Source organism: Bubalus kerabau, chromosome 1 (assembly GCF_029407905.1).
Source record: "Bubalus kerabau isolate K-KA32 ecotype Philippines breed swamp buffalo chromosome 1, PCC_UOA_SB_1v2, whole genome shotgun sequence".
Taxonomy (NCBI): Eukaryota; Metazoa; Chordata; class Mammalia; order Artiodactyla; family Bovidae; genus Bubalus; species Bubalus kerabau.
The window spans coordinates 127,360,390-127,375,364 of record NC_073624.1 but is presented as its reverse complement, the minus strand read 5'-3'; positions in this window follow the sequence as shown (position 1 = coordinate 127,375,364).

Sequence of the window (14,975 nt, the reverse complement as noted above, 5' to 3'; positions counted from 1 at the left end):
TCAGCAGGGGTGCCACGGGTAAGAGTTTCTCGTAATGTTTTCCCCAGAAATTGGACCATACGGCACCTACTGTTTGTCTTGCTCTCACATGAGTGTTACCAGTTCAGTACTTCTCATATCTCAGTGCACCTCCCCAGGTTGGGCTTTGTGACTGAACAGCACTCTGTCACATGAATGGGTCTGTCAGGCTTGTGCGTTTTCTGATTACTTTGCTGTCTTCAGGGTATTTTCAGAATTACCAGAAATCCTGAAAAAAGCTGTGCATGCATCTTTGCTTACTTGTGTGATTATGTCTTAGGAAAGATTTATCAAAATTGTTCAGCCAAACCATACATTTTAAATTTAGGTAAAACATTGTCAGATTGCTGGTCAGGCAGGTCGCACCATTTTACCTTCTCAGCAGTGTGGGAGAACACCTGCTTCCCCAAATGTCACTATTTACTCACTCACTACTTTTCGTCATTCACTGTTTAATAAGATTATTCTGATTAGTAATAACATTTATTCTTTACTCATCTGTGAAAAATCTTACTGTGTTTTCTTTGCAATTTTTATGAGTGAGTTTCAGCAACCTTGTATATCTTTCTTAAGCTCTGTAAATGTCTTTTGTCATTCTTTTCTTTGATGATCTTTGTATTATGATTTTGTAGTTTATAGTATAGTGAAGAAATTAATTTTCATGTATACTGTGTTACAGATTTCCCCCTAGTTTGTCATTTATTCATCTATGTATTCATTCATGTATTTATTTTCAGAGTATAGTAAATGTTAATTTCTTATGAAGCCACATTTATCTGAGTTTTTTTCTGTGTGATTTATAAGGTTTCTATTAGGTTTTGAAAGGCCTTACTCACTTTCAGATTTCAAAAACATTCATGCTTTTCTTTTAGTAATTATATTTTAATACTTGAAATTTTGCTCCATCTATCATTTGTTTTAGAGTGAAGAATAATGTAAGAATCCCATTTCCTCACAAATAATTAGCAAATTGTTGCAGTAATTTTGAATCATCCTTTTTCCCCCACTTAACCTGAAATGCTATTTTAATAACATATTACATTTATTAGATGTGGATCGGAGTATACTTTTAGGCTCTATATTCTATTTTACTGATACAGTAAATTCACTTAAGTCAGTTAATAGCACTGATTTCTGTGCTATTAACAATCTTAATTGTAGATTTATAATTTGACAGCTGGTACAACTGGTCTCATTCTTTTGCTGTTTCAGTTTTTTTCTAAGTATTCTCACATATTATTATCCAATTTTAAATAATTTAATAACATTCCTTACCATCCTGCCAAACAGTTGGCATTTTCATTGAAATAATCTCAAATGTAATTTAGGGAAGTCTGACATCTTTATAATTTTGAATCTTCTTATTTTATTTCTTTATTTTATTCCTATTTTATTTATGCAAGGGTACTTTTATATCTCAGTAGCATTTTCAAATTTTCTTCAAGTAGATCTTGTACATTTGTTGGTGAATTTATTCCTTGGTACTTCATCTGTTAATACTTTTGTGAATGAATCCATTATGTTTTCTGATTGTGTGTAAGAAATGTACTGATTTTAGTTTTCTGGGGTTTCTTTTTTAGAGTTTTCCAGTGTGTAATCATATCACCCAAGATGTGATTCTAAAGATAATTTTGCCTCTTAAATTTTTATACATCTTATGTAGTTCTCTTCATATCCTGTATTAAATTGAACACCTAAAACTATATTAAATTATAGTTTTTGCTTGATGTTAATATAAAGGAATTAGGAATTATAGTAGATACGTATCTACTAGAAGTTTTTTTTCCTGTTGTTCTCAAAGCATGATGTTGGCTTTTGGTCATTATGTTAAAGAAGTGATCATGTATTTCAGTGAACTAAGTGTTGCGGTTTTAATTTTTTTAAGGTCAAGAATGCATGTTGAATTATCAAATGAATCTCAGCACCTATTTAGAGTTTTTTTCTCCTTTTTCATATTAATTTGGTAAGTTTTTAGGAAAGATTTCCTAACACTGAATCATACTTCACTCTATGAATTAATTCTATCCTGTTGTAACAACATAATTCTTTTAATATACTGCCTGATTCTAGTGAATATTTCATTAGCATTTTTGCATTGATATCCAATGCTCATGTCATTCATGAGGTGAGTGCAACATGATAATGATGGTGACGTAATGAGACATATCCCCATTCCTTTTGATTCCTGAACAATAAGAATGAAAAATCATACAGTGTGACACAGGTGACTTGTGTCACTTCAAGTATGAGCCTCCCTAAGCTGTTTGGACGGTCAGAGCTCTTAAAAAGAGTAAAGGATCCCATTGAATCTCATCCCCATTTCCAACTGTGTCAGCGATATACAGGATATGTAAATATATGCATGTTAAAAACATTATATATTGAGAAACAGGTATGTTTCATTAGCACAGAATATTTGCATTTCATTTTTTTGCCATCAACTTGCCTAGAGCAGTGTTGGGCATAACATTAATGATAAAAGCTTAGTAAATAAATGCTATTGAGTGCATTTCTTTAATAACTAATGACAGTTATAATTTATGAGGCTTCTAGTTTGCACCACCTTTTGTTACATGCTTGATCTCATTTGATCCTGACAATAACCTGGAAAATAGGTATCATTATACTCCTGGTACCGATGACGCAGGGGTAGCCAGACAGCTGGCCGAGGTGTTTCCCCACTGAGTGGCAGGCCATGCTCAAGTCCAGGTCCTGGGCCCAGTTTTTTCATTCTGTCATGAACCAGACCATTACTTATATCAGAATCATTTCAAATTGGTATTTCTAAGTAAACTTTCTGAAGACAAAATTATTTGAGGCATGTGTCTGAATCAATAAGAATGACAATATTTGTGTGAAAAAAATTCAAGTGTGACAAGCAATGTGTGAACCTGCCTTTGGAGGACAATTGATCAACAATCACTATGTTCCAGACTGTGCGGTAAGCCCCCTTAACAGATGATTTATTCTTCACATCAGTCTGTGAAGGAATTTCAATTTTTTGAAGTTAAATAATTGGCAAGTAATCCAGTCTACAAGGGGGTCCCTAACTAAGTGGGACTTGAACTCAGAGGACATTCCTCTAAGCTCTAAGTCAGAGGTCCCTGACTTTCTTGGCACCAGGGACTGTCTTCATGGAAGATAATTCCATGGACTGGAGTAGGGGAGTGGGGTAGCAGAGATGGTTTGGGAATGATTCAAGCTCGTTACATTTATTAAGCAGTTTACTTCTATTTATTACATTGAGATATATAATGAAATAATTACACAACTCACTATCATGCGGAATCAGTGCATCACTGCCTCAGCTCTACCTCAGATCATCAGACATTAGATTCTCGTAAGGCACATGCAACCTAGATCCCTCTCATGTACAGTTTCCAGTAGGGTCCGAGCTCCTTTTAGAATCTAATGCCACCATGAATCTGACAGGAGGCAGGATGCAGGCAGTAATGTGAGTAACGGGGAGTGACAGTGACAGGTGAAGAAGCTTCAGTTGCTCGCCTGCCACTCATCCCCTACTATGCAGCCCAGTTCCTAAGAGGCCGGACCAGTACTGCTCTGTGGCCCAGGGCTTGGGGACCCCTGCGCTAAGTCATTGAGCTGTGTGATTGGATTCTGTCTGATGTTGACATCTCACCAGGATAGGTTGCTCTTTTTCCAAAGGCTTATCTGTACACATTCTGGGTACTCTGTTAAAATTATAGGTACTCCGTTACGTCAGAGGATATTTTTTTAACTTCCTTAAAAGAATTAAGTTGCAGGTTTGAGTTAATGAGATAGTTACAATAAGACTATTTTCACTAATCACAAGATGTACATTGTTAAGTTCTGAGTGAAAGAAAGTGAAGTCGCTCAGTTGTGTCCAACTCTTTGGGACCCCATGGACTGTAGCCTACAAGGCTCCTCCATCCTTGGGATTTTCCAGGCAAGAGTACTGGAGTGGGTTGCCATTCCCTTCTCCAGGGGATCTTCCCAACCCAGGGATCGAACCCGGGTCTCCCGCACTATAAGCAGACGCTTTACCTGAGCCACCAGGGAAGTCCAAAAAGGTTGTAGGGGCAGTCGTCCCTAGAGGAGGACTAGTCTTCAGTTAAGGGTATATGAGTAGCTGTGCTCCCCTGCTAGAACCTCCAAACAAGCTCTCAAGTTCTGAGTAAGAGTGATATTAAACAGTCTCAAACACGCAGAAACTGCCTTGGGGATTAAAATGCTTGTGACTGCTCCCTGCAGAGGTGAGGGAGGCTCCTAAGCCACTGGGTAGGTGTCATTTAAGTAGGAAAGAGCTTCCCTTGTAGCTCAGTTGGTAAAGAATCTGCCTGCAATATAGGAGAAGAAGAAGAAGAAGTGAAGTCACTCAGTCGTGTCTGACTCTTTGCGACCCCATGGACTGTAGCCTACCAGGCTCCTCCATCCATAGGATTTTCCAGGCAAGAGTATTGGAGTGGGTTGCCATTTCCTTCTCCAGGGGATCTTCCTGACCCAGGGATTGAACCCAGGTCTCCCGCATTGCTGGTAGACGCTTTACCGTCTAAGCCACAATACTTTCTTCTCAATACAGGAGACCTGGGTTCAATTCCTGGGCAGGAAAATCCCCTGGAGAAGGAAATGGCAACCCACTCTAGTATTCTTGCTTGGAGAATCCCATGGATGGAGGAGTCTGGCGGGCTACAGTCAATGGGGTCTCAAAGAGCCAGACACGACTTAGGGACTAAACCTAGGACTAAACCTTAGGAAAGTTGCAGGAAAAGAGCTGTGTTTCTCATGTCACACTTTATTAGTTTTGCCTGATAAGTTGATTTCAGACTATTATACCAGCTAAACATATGAAGCAAAGTTACATAAGCCAAACCAGAATTAATAATTACCATAAACTGATTCACTGGATAATTTGAAATTACAGAATTATTCCAGGGCTTCCCAGGTGTCTCAGTGGGTGAGGAATTTGCCTGCAACACAGGAGACACAGGACACGCGGGTTCAATCCCTGTATTGGGAAGATCCCCCAGAGGAGGGCAAACCCACTCCAGTATTCTTGCCTGGAGAATCTCACGGACAGAGAGGCCTGGTGGGCTACAGTCCTAGGGTCACAAAAAGTCGGACACAACTGAGCGACTGAGCATGCATGCACAAGCCCTTTAACCTAGCAATAATACACTTCTTTGCCTACTTCCTAAAGCAGATTTACCCATTAAACAAATGTATGTGATTTATGAACTTTTTAAAATTTTTAATTGGAGGATAATTGCCTTAAATTGTTGTGTTGGTTTCTGCCATACATCAACATGAACCAATCACAGGTAGGCTTTTAGGATTGGAACCCTGAAAGTCAAAGAAAAACCAGAAATAAAAGAGGCTGTCAAGGGACAGAAGCTGAGGATGGACTCATCATAAACCATAGATGAAGGGGATTTGTGGTTGCTAGTTCCTCCAGTGAACAGCCAGAAGCAAATGCCAAGTCTTTCACTGAGGATATAAAATTCTCAAAGAGTCTGTAACTTTTTTATATACAGTGTTTAGTCCTCAAATAAAAATAGTGAGATCTATGAAAGAGACTGTTTGATTAAAATGAAAGCGAAACAATAGACAATAGAAACAGACTTAACAGAGGATCCAGATAAAAGAGTTATCAGGCACAACTTTAATATGTTCTCAGAAATAAATGACAAAATTCAGAGTTTCTCAGAACCGGAAATGAAAAAGCCAACACACAAAATAATGAAATGGAGAGCCTAGAGCTGTAAAACTCAAAACCTGAAATTGAGAACCAATAGATTGAGTTAAGAGAAAATCAGATGCAGCATTATTGAACTGGAAGATAGGTTAAAGTGAAAGAAAGTGAAGTCGCTCAGTCGTGTCCGACTCTTTGCGACCCTGGGATCAAACCCAGGTCAAACCCAGGTCTCCTGCACTGCAAGGCAGATGCTGAGAGAGTCATTTCCTAGGCAGGTTGATAAGGAGTCTAGGGGTCCCCAAGGAGAGAGGGGTCTGGAATTCTCAAGGAGGAAGAAAGGACAAACTTTTCTTTCTCCACATTCCTTAGGATTATATAACAATAATGTATCCTGCCTGAGGACAGTCTTTGGATTAAACCTTCTGGCTAATTCTGTTATCTTAAAATGTAAATTATGGGAGTAGGTCTGATGAGGTCTTTACAACCTCCAGATATTCTTTGTATTCACTGAAGAGTATATAACTTCATTGTTAACACTAGCAAGCGGGTACTCTTTCTGCCCCCCTTCTGATGCCTATGTCAGAAGCTTTCTCTATCCCCTTTATACTTTAATAAAACTTTATTACACAAAAGCTCTGAGTGACCAAGCCTCGTCTCTGGCCCCGGATTGAATTCTTCTCCTCCAGGGGCCAAGCATCCCGGTGTATTCGCGTGATTCAACTACAACCTTTCAATGCTTTACCCTCTGAGCCACCAGGGAAGACAGATTAGAAGAAGGTATTGTGGCTCAGACAGTAAAGCATCTACCCACAATGTGGGAGACCTGGGTTCAATCCCTGGGTCAGGAAGATCCTCTAGAGAAGGAAATGGCAACCCACTCCAGTACTCTTGCCTGGAAAATCCCATGGATGGAGGAGCCTGGTAGGCTACAGTCCATGGGGTCGCAAAGAGTTGGACACGAATGAGTGACTTCACTTCAATTCAGACATAAGGTATTCAGCACTAAGGAACTTTTACAAGGGGCTATCAACAACATTTAGAATGTGGATAATTAGAACCTCAGAGGGAAAGATTACTTTCCAATTTTCATCTTTATATTTCTTTTTGCCCTAATTTATGAGAAATGTCTCATCTTCCAAACTTCTACTGAGTTTTTCATTTCCATATGTTTTCATGTTTATTTTTCCTGAGCTTGCTTTTTGTCTGCTATCCCTTTATATGGGTTTCCCTGGTGGCTCAGATGGTAAAGAATCTGCTTGCAATGTGGGAGACCTGGGTTCAATCCCTGGGTTGGGAAGATCATCTTTTACCTCACAGAGGACATTAAGGATATCAGGTTTTATTGTTACAATGAACCCCAGGGTCTGGGTTCTCTGTGCCAACGCTCCTCACCCTGCCCTGCTTGCTGCCCTCCCCGTAACCTAGCACCCCACTGTTGATTTCTGGATTCAACAGTAGATTGAATCCTGTAGGACAAACCCCTCCCCACCCCACCAGCCCCAAGGCCATCTTTCTTTCTGAAGAACTCCAGAATCAGGTGGAGGAGACAAGAGGTGGTGGTCAGGGGGAGGTGTCTTTCCTTCTCACTTCTTTCTTGGAGCCTTGCTTCTTCCTGCAAGGCCTATCTTTTGCCTCAGGTTTATTTAATTTTTTTAAATGTTGATTTATGTTTTATTTCTAAATCTCAGCTTTTTGGATTATGATGTTTTTACAAGGCTACACAGGTAATGTGGAAGGGAAAATGGAAAAATACAAATGGCAGAAAATGTCTTACAGTAATAAATTTTTTTTTGCAAGCAGCAACCTTTTCTCAGTCTTTTTTCATGTATGTATATACATATATTCTTTTTAAAATATTCTTTTCCATTAGAGTTTATCATAGGATTTGTTTTTAAATTGTTTTTAAATTGTACAACAATGTGAATCAGCTATAAATATGTGTGTGTATATATATATATATACACTTATGTATATGTCCCCTCCCTCTTGAAATGCCCTCCCACCCCACCCCGCACCCCACTCTGCACCCCACTCCCCTAGGTTGGCACACAACACCAAGCTGAGCCTCTTGTGTTATACAACAGCTTCCCGCTGGCTAGCTATTTTACACACGGTAGTTTATATACGTCAGGCTACTCTCTCAATTCATCCCAACCTTTCCTTCCGTGCTGTGTCCACAAGTCCATCCTCTACATCTGGTTTCTATTCCTTCCCTACAGTAGCTTCATCAGTCCCATTTTTCTAGATTCCTTATATATGTGTATTCCTGTATATGTATTCCTTATATGCGATATTTGTTTTTCTCTTTATGACTTGACTTCACTCTGTGTGAAACAGACTCTAGGTTCATCCACCTCACTACAAATGACCTGATGCTGGGAAAGGCTGAGGGCAGGAGGAGAAGGGGACGACAGAGGATAAGATGGTTGGATGGGGTTGCCGACTCAATGGACATGGGTTTGAGCAAACTCCAGGAGATAGCAAAGGCCAGGGAAGCCTGGTGTGCTGCAATCTATGGGGTCACAAACAGCTGGACATGACTTAGTAACTGATCAACAACAACAAATGACACAATTTTGTTCCTTTTTATGGCTGAGTAACGTTCCATTGTATATATGTACCACATCTTTATCCATTCATCTGTCAATGGCCATTTAGGTTGCTTCCGTATCCTGGCTACTGTAAATCATGCTCCAATGGACATGTGTCATCTTGAATTACGATTTTCTCAGGATATATGCCCAGTAGTGGAATTGCTGAATCATATGGTAGTTTTATCCCTAGTTTCTTGAAAAGGAGAAGGCAATGGCACCCCACTCCAGTACTCTTGCCTGGAAAATCCCATGGACAGAGGAGCCTGGTGGGCTGCAGTCCATGGGGTCGCTGCGAGTTGGACATGACTGACTTCACTTTCACTTTTCACTTTCATGCATTGGAGAAGGAAATGGCAACCCACTCCTGTGTTCTTGCCTGGAGAATCCCAGGGACGGGGAGCCTGGTGGGCTGCTGTCTATGGGGTCACACAGAGTCAGACACGACTGAAGAGACTTAGCAGCAGCAGCAGCAGTTTCTTGAAAACAAGTCTAAAAGCCTAAGAGGGAAACATTTTGCCGGCAATTCTTTTTGCCTTCCATCCCACTGTTATTAATAATTTCCCCTAAGACAAAGAAAAGGAAGCTTAATTGAACTGTGAAAAAGGAAAAGAAAAAACAAGGAGAAAAGTGGAAACATCAAGAAAGAAATATCCATCCACATATGTATATTTGAGTGGTGATTTTAAATAAAGAATTAGAGACAGAGAGAGAGGAAGGAGGTGGTGGGGCTCAGTGATGACAGCAAAGCTGATACCCTGGCAGGAGGACGTAGTGGCCTCAAGGTGGGAGCCTGTCTCCACTCCAGGAAGCTTCTGTCCTCAGCTGAGTCCCGGGGCAGCTTAAGTGAGCCCCCCACCACCCCTTGGACCAACACTTTTGCTTCCCCAGGTCCTGCCCTGAGCAGCTCTGGGCCATTGCCTGGGCTCCTGCAACTACCATCCCTTTGGCCTCTGGCCTGTGATTGAACATTATATAGTCCTGTTGGCAGTGGTTGTTTCACCAAAAGCATTCATGAAATGGAAACAGTAAATGGAAATAATTTAAATCATGTCATAGAACATCCATGCAGCTCGCTTTCTTGTGGATAAAAGGATTAACCTAAAGGTAACAACCTCACAGTTGTCCTGAGGATCAAATGAGCTAATATTAGGGCTCTTCTGAGGGCGCGTGGCACAGAGCTGGCCCCGTCTGGCCTTGGGTGCACCCCAGGAGACACACCGGCCCACTGAGGCCTTGCCTGCATCCCCAACCTTAAGCTCTTTAGTTCAGAGGCTGCCACACCAGGACAATGGGAAGCTTCAGTTCTTCAGGCAGAGTGGTACCTTCGATTTCAACTCATGAATTTTACATGTAAAGAGTATAATTTTCTCCTCTCAAATTAAGGACAGACTGAGCCAGTGGAGATCCCATGAGCATCCCACCACCAGGGTGACTGACACCCACCCCTGGGAAGTGCTCTGTGGCTGCAAGGGCCACTACCCACAGGACAAGCTGGGGACAAGGGGGCCCAGCCTCTGCATGCCCATGTGTGAGGACGGGTAAGAGGCAGCGATGATCTGATCTTTACTGGATGCTTCCTGTGGGCTAAAGCGCCGTGAGTGAACAGGTACCCCCTCATTCTCATGGTTGAGAGGAGGAAATGAGGCTTCAGGGGTTGGTACAAGGTAGTGGCAGGCTTGGGCCTGGGTTGGTGCCCTGGCCAGCTGGGAACAGGCCACAGATCTGGGCCCTGGCCATGCCTATGCGGACAGGAGGGCATGCTATCCCCCCAGCTTTCTGGACACCAAGAAGCAGGGGCCAGTGATGGGAATGTGGCCCCGCTAGCACCGATGCCCCAGCTGCCCTTCCCAGCCCTCTCCCCAGTCCTGGCGCAGAAAGGCCAGACTCTGCGGGCCCTCAGCCCAGCTCCAGCCTGCCTGCCTTTCCTTAGCTGCTCCCTTCGTGGGGACCAGGACTTGCAGGAACAGGCAGTCTTTTTTCTCCCTGGGAAGGCGCTCTTTCCCCTACTTTCTCCTTGGAAGTGGAGCCTCTCCTGTGACCCCATGAGGTCACCTCTACTCTTGTGCACAGCCGGCTCCCAGGGACAGCTCCACGGTAAAATGACTGCTTGACATCTAGTTCCAAGTTTCTTGCTGTGTGGATCTGGGTGAATTATTTAACCTCAATCTGTCTGGGCAGCCATATGGTGGAGGTAGAGTAACATGCAGTCTGCTGTCTGCAGGAGTAAATGAGCGAACACATGTAAGGGATTTAAGATGGTGCCTGGCACACAGCAGGTGCTTAATGCATGTTAGCTGTTATGACCACTGTTTGGCTTTAAGGGGCAGGTGGCAGCAGCCTGAATGTGTGCCCAGAAGACCCACCTACGGGAGGCAAGACTGTGGACTGGTCCTACCCCCACCTAGTCGACACCAGGATTTCTTCGTGTCAGCACTGGAAGCCTGCAGAAGAGCATATGTGGTCCAGCTCTCCTGACCTGCAACGCGATTAGGTTTTTCTAATTTCACACCCTTTAATGCACTTCTGAAGGAGTCTAGTCCAAACCTACAAAAGAAACATCATGAACAGGTAAGAAGGGAAAATAATGCCACTGGGGAATTGTAGATGTAGGGACCCCTGGTGGTCCAGTGGTTAAGAATCCATTTGCCAATGCAGGGGACTTGGGTTCAATCCCTAGTCCAGGAACTAAGATCCCATAGGGCAACTAAGCTCATGTGCTAGAGCCTGCGCTCCACCTTAAGAGAAGGCACCACAGTGAGAAACCCGCACCACGCAAGTAGAGAAAGCCAGTGCAGAACCAAGACCCAGCGCAGTGGGAAAACAAATACAGACATGGATGTCAGTACTGCTTTGGCCAGCGAAAGTGAATTAGTAAGTGCTCCTGTTTCAGAGTATCATTTTATTAATAGGAAACCCGCATCATTGCTCTCCCTGAGTACCTGCTGGCAGGGCTGCTGCCTCCTGGGTTTGGCTAAGTCCTGGCTCTGCCCCTCCGTCCACGGGGCAGCTCATCATAGCCTGAGATCTGGCTACTTGGGTGACCTTGACTGACTTCTGCCCAGTGGCCCCAAGATCATGCCTTCCTAGAGCCATCTGACATAGACACTGTGCTCGGGACTCCAGGCGCACCCTAGTGGGGTGACCTGGGAACCTGTATCTTCAGCCAGCCCTCCAGGTGACTCTGAGACACTTGTCAACCACTAACACATAAGTACAGCTAATTATGACCATACAGATGCGTTCTGCTTTAACCTCCAAGCTTGCCTGAAGAAACTGATAAATCTTTCTACCTATGAGTTTCCCATGGGCAAAGAAAACTGAACAAGTTGCTTTGTCTCTACTTTGTCAAACTGACCCAGATGGAAAATCTTATTTTTAACACAGTTGGGGCAGAATCACACTTTCAAAGAAAAATTAGTTTTTTATGTGTTAGTTATTTATGGAATTGTTTCCTTTTGGTTCTCAGTATTTAATGGCTCAGTTTCCAAAGAAATCAAAGGTTTCAAGCCTCAAGAGTCTACACAGAAGCAGCTAAGACTGCCTGTGTGTGTGCTAAGTCGCTTCAGTTTGCGTTTGACTCTTTGCCATCCTATGGACTATAGCCCGCCAGGCTCCTCTGTCTATGGAATTCTCCAGGCAAGAATGCTGGAGTGGGTTATCATACCCCTCCAGGGGATCTTCCTGACCCAGGGATTAAACAGGGTCTCATGTCTCCTGCATTGGCAGCAAGTTCTTTACCACTAGTGCCGCCTGGGAAGCCCTAGTCTTAATAGCTGAGACATAAAAGCAACCTAAACGTCCATCAATGAATGAATGGATAGAGAAATTGTGGTATTTATATACAGCAGAATATTTCTCAGTCATAAGAAAGGAAGGAAATCTTGCCATTAATGACAGTCTGGATGGACCCTGAGGGCATTATGTTAAGGGAAGTAAGTCACACAAGAAAAGATAAATAAGTCACACAAGAAAAGATAAATAGCATATAATCTCACTTACATGAGGAACCTAAAGGGAAAAAAGAAAAAATTGAGTTCCTGGATATAGAGAACAGATTGGTGGTTGCCTAAAGCAGCAGGTTTGGATGTGGATGAAATGGGTCCGGGGGTGGGGTGGGTAGAAAGGAACAAGCTTCCAGTTACAAAATGAGTTAAGTCCTGGGGATGTGATGTACAGGATGGTGACTCTAATTAATAATACTGTATTGCATACTTGACAGTTGTTGAGAATAGGTCTTAAAAGTTCCCATGACAGGAAAAAAGAATTCTGTAACCATATTTGGTGACAAATAGTAACTGGACTTATTGTGGGGATCATTTTGCAATGTATACAAATACTGAATTATGACATTTACACCTGAAACCAATATAATGCTATTTCAATTATACCACCATTTTCTTAAAAAGTGGAAAAGAGAGAGAAGAGAGAAGCAGGAAGAGGCAGTGTGAGGACTCTGCTGGACACCGTGGCTTTGAGGGGACCCAGGAGCTGAGGCACATGGTGGTCTTTGGAAGCTGGAAAAGGCGAGGAAATACACCCATGTCATACACCCATGACAGCCTCAGAAGGAAGGCAGCCCACTGAGATTCCCTTTCAGACTTCTGGCCTAAACAGTAAGATAATAAATTGGCTTGAGCCACAGACAGAAACTCACTGAGAACAAAGCACATCACTTGAAATTTCAGAAGGGAGATCCTAAAGATTTTCTGAGAAAGCAAATGTTTATATTCGGGAATCAGAATGTTCTAATCAACTTTAGAAAACAGAAGATAAAGGAGAAACGCTTTTCAAAATTCTGAAGGAAAATTATCTCTAACTTAGAACTCTATACCCTTAGCTAGCTAAGCCATCAGACAACTGTGACTGTGGAAAGATATTTTTAAGCAGGTGAAACCTGAAATATTAACCCCTCATCCCCTTGGAACATGTGCTTCACTAAAATTAAACAGATAAAAAGAAAGACATGGGATCCAAGAGAGAGGGGAATCCAATGCAGAAAAGTGAAGGGAAATGTTAAGGTAACACTTTCCCAGTGATGGGAAACCCCTGGTTGACAGCTATATGCAGGCCTACAAAGCAACCAGTCCAGGGTGGGCTCTAGAAAAATGTGTTTGAACCTACTGAAGGGGGAGTCATACTTTTGTCAGAGTTGAAAACTTTAATCAGGAAAAACAAAAAAGTAAAGATATGAACAGAGTCAAGTAACACATCAAAATCTGTTTTCTACCCGACACTGAAGGATTCGATCCTATTGGTGAGAGGAAGAAGGGATATCTGGAAAGCTGTGACTTCCACCATGGCCCAGCTGGCCTTGGAGGATGGCAGGTGTCTGTGAGAGACAGCCCAGTGAGGCACATGTAACGCTCTTGGGCTAAACAGCTCAACTGAGGCTGGCTCTTAAGGTTGTCAGTCAGGGATGCAAGCGCCTATGGCCATACTAACCACTCTGGAAGCCTCCAATCTCATTTACTCTGGAAGCCAAGTAGGGTGGTGTCCCAGTCATCAATCACAGTAACAGGTTATACTTACTGCCAAGGACTGGATCTAACATTTTACTGACACTATTTCTTACAACTCAAGAGGTATTCTCATCATCCTCATTTTATGGATAAGGAAGTTGAGGCTCTAAGATGTTAAGCAAATCACACAGGGCTCACATATGGTTGCTGGACTTCACAGCCTGTTGGGCTTCAGACTCTGCATTCTTGGCTGCTACACTGTGTGGTGTTAGGATGGGAGACTGTCCTGGAAAACCAGATGCTATGGGTCCTTCTTTTACTAACTTCAAAGCAAGGGCAGCTCCACAGTTTATAGATGGGATGGGGGGCAGGGGCAGTTTAGGCACAGCAGTGTGGCTTGTAACTGCAGGTGTGTGCAGGAGCTCGTGTAGGGCAGGGTACAGGATACCCACCTTGAAGCCCCATCAGCATAGGAAGCACGCTGTTCCTTGACTAAGACTTTAGATTGACTTGGGTGACTTGGGAGGGTCTGAGAAGACTGAGAGAGAAAAAGCCCCACCTACCCACTCACCTCCCACAGCTGCCCCTACACCAAGACCTCAACTGTTTGGGCTGTACCCCATTTCTCACCTCTCTACTATGGGCTTACTTGCCTGGCTCTGATGCCAGAACTGGCTGGGAGAGAAGTCTATAGCCATTTGCACCCAAGTAGCTTTGTCCCCAAACTGGAAATGCATTACAAACACATCAAAAAGTGAATAAAAGTCATCTTACTCAGTCTTCAACACATACATAGCATGAGAAAACAAGTAACCAGATTGGGTGCACACCCACTCGGCAAGGACTGGCCAGGGCCCCAGCTTCCCCACTGCTCTGGACTACCTGGAGGGCAGCAGCTCAGTGCCGTTTAGCTGGCAAGCCATACGATCCATACAAGCCAAGAACTGTTCAACTGACTCCTCAGCTCTTAGTGAGTCTTCTCTGGCTTCCCAACAAGCAGAGCCACACAGAGGGCCCCTCTGCCCCCAGTGCACGGACCAGGGGAGTGACTCTCCAATCCGGATGTGCAGCACAAACAGCTGGGCCTCTGGGGAACGAACACATATTCCAAGGATTTGGATACAGACAGTCCTACAAGCAAATGCTGAAACCATGTTTCAGCATTTCCCACAGGACTTATATTCCTGTTCAAATGTCTTACAAGAAGTTTCTAAGGCACTGCAGAAATTG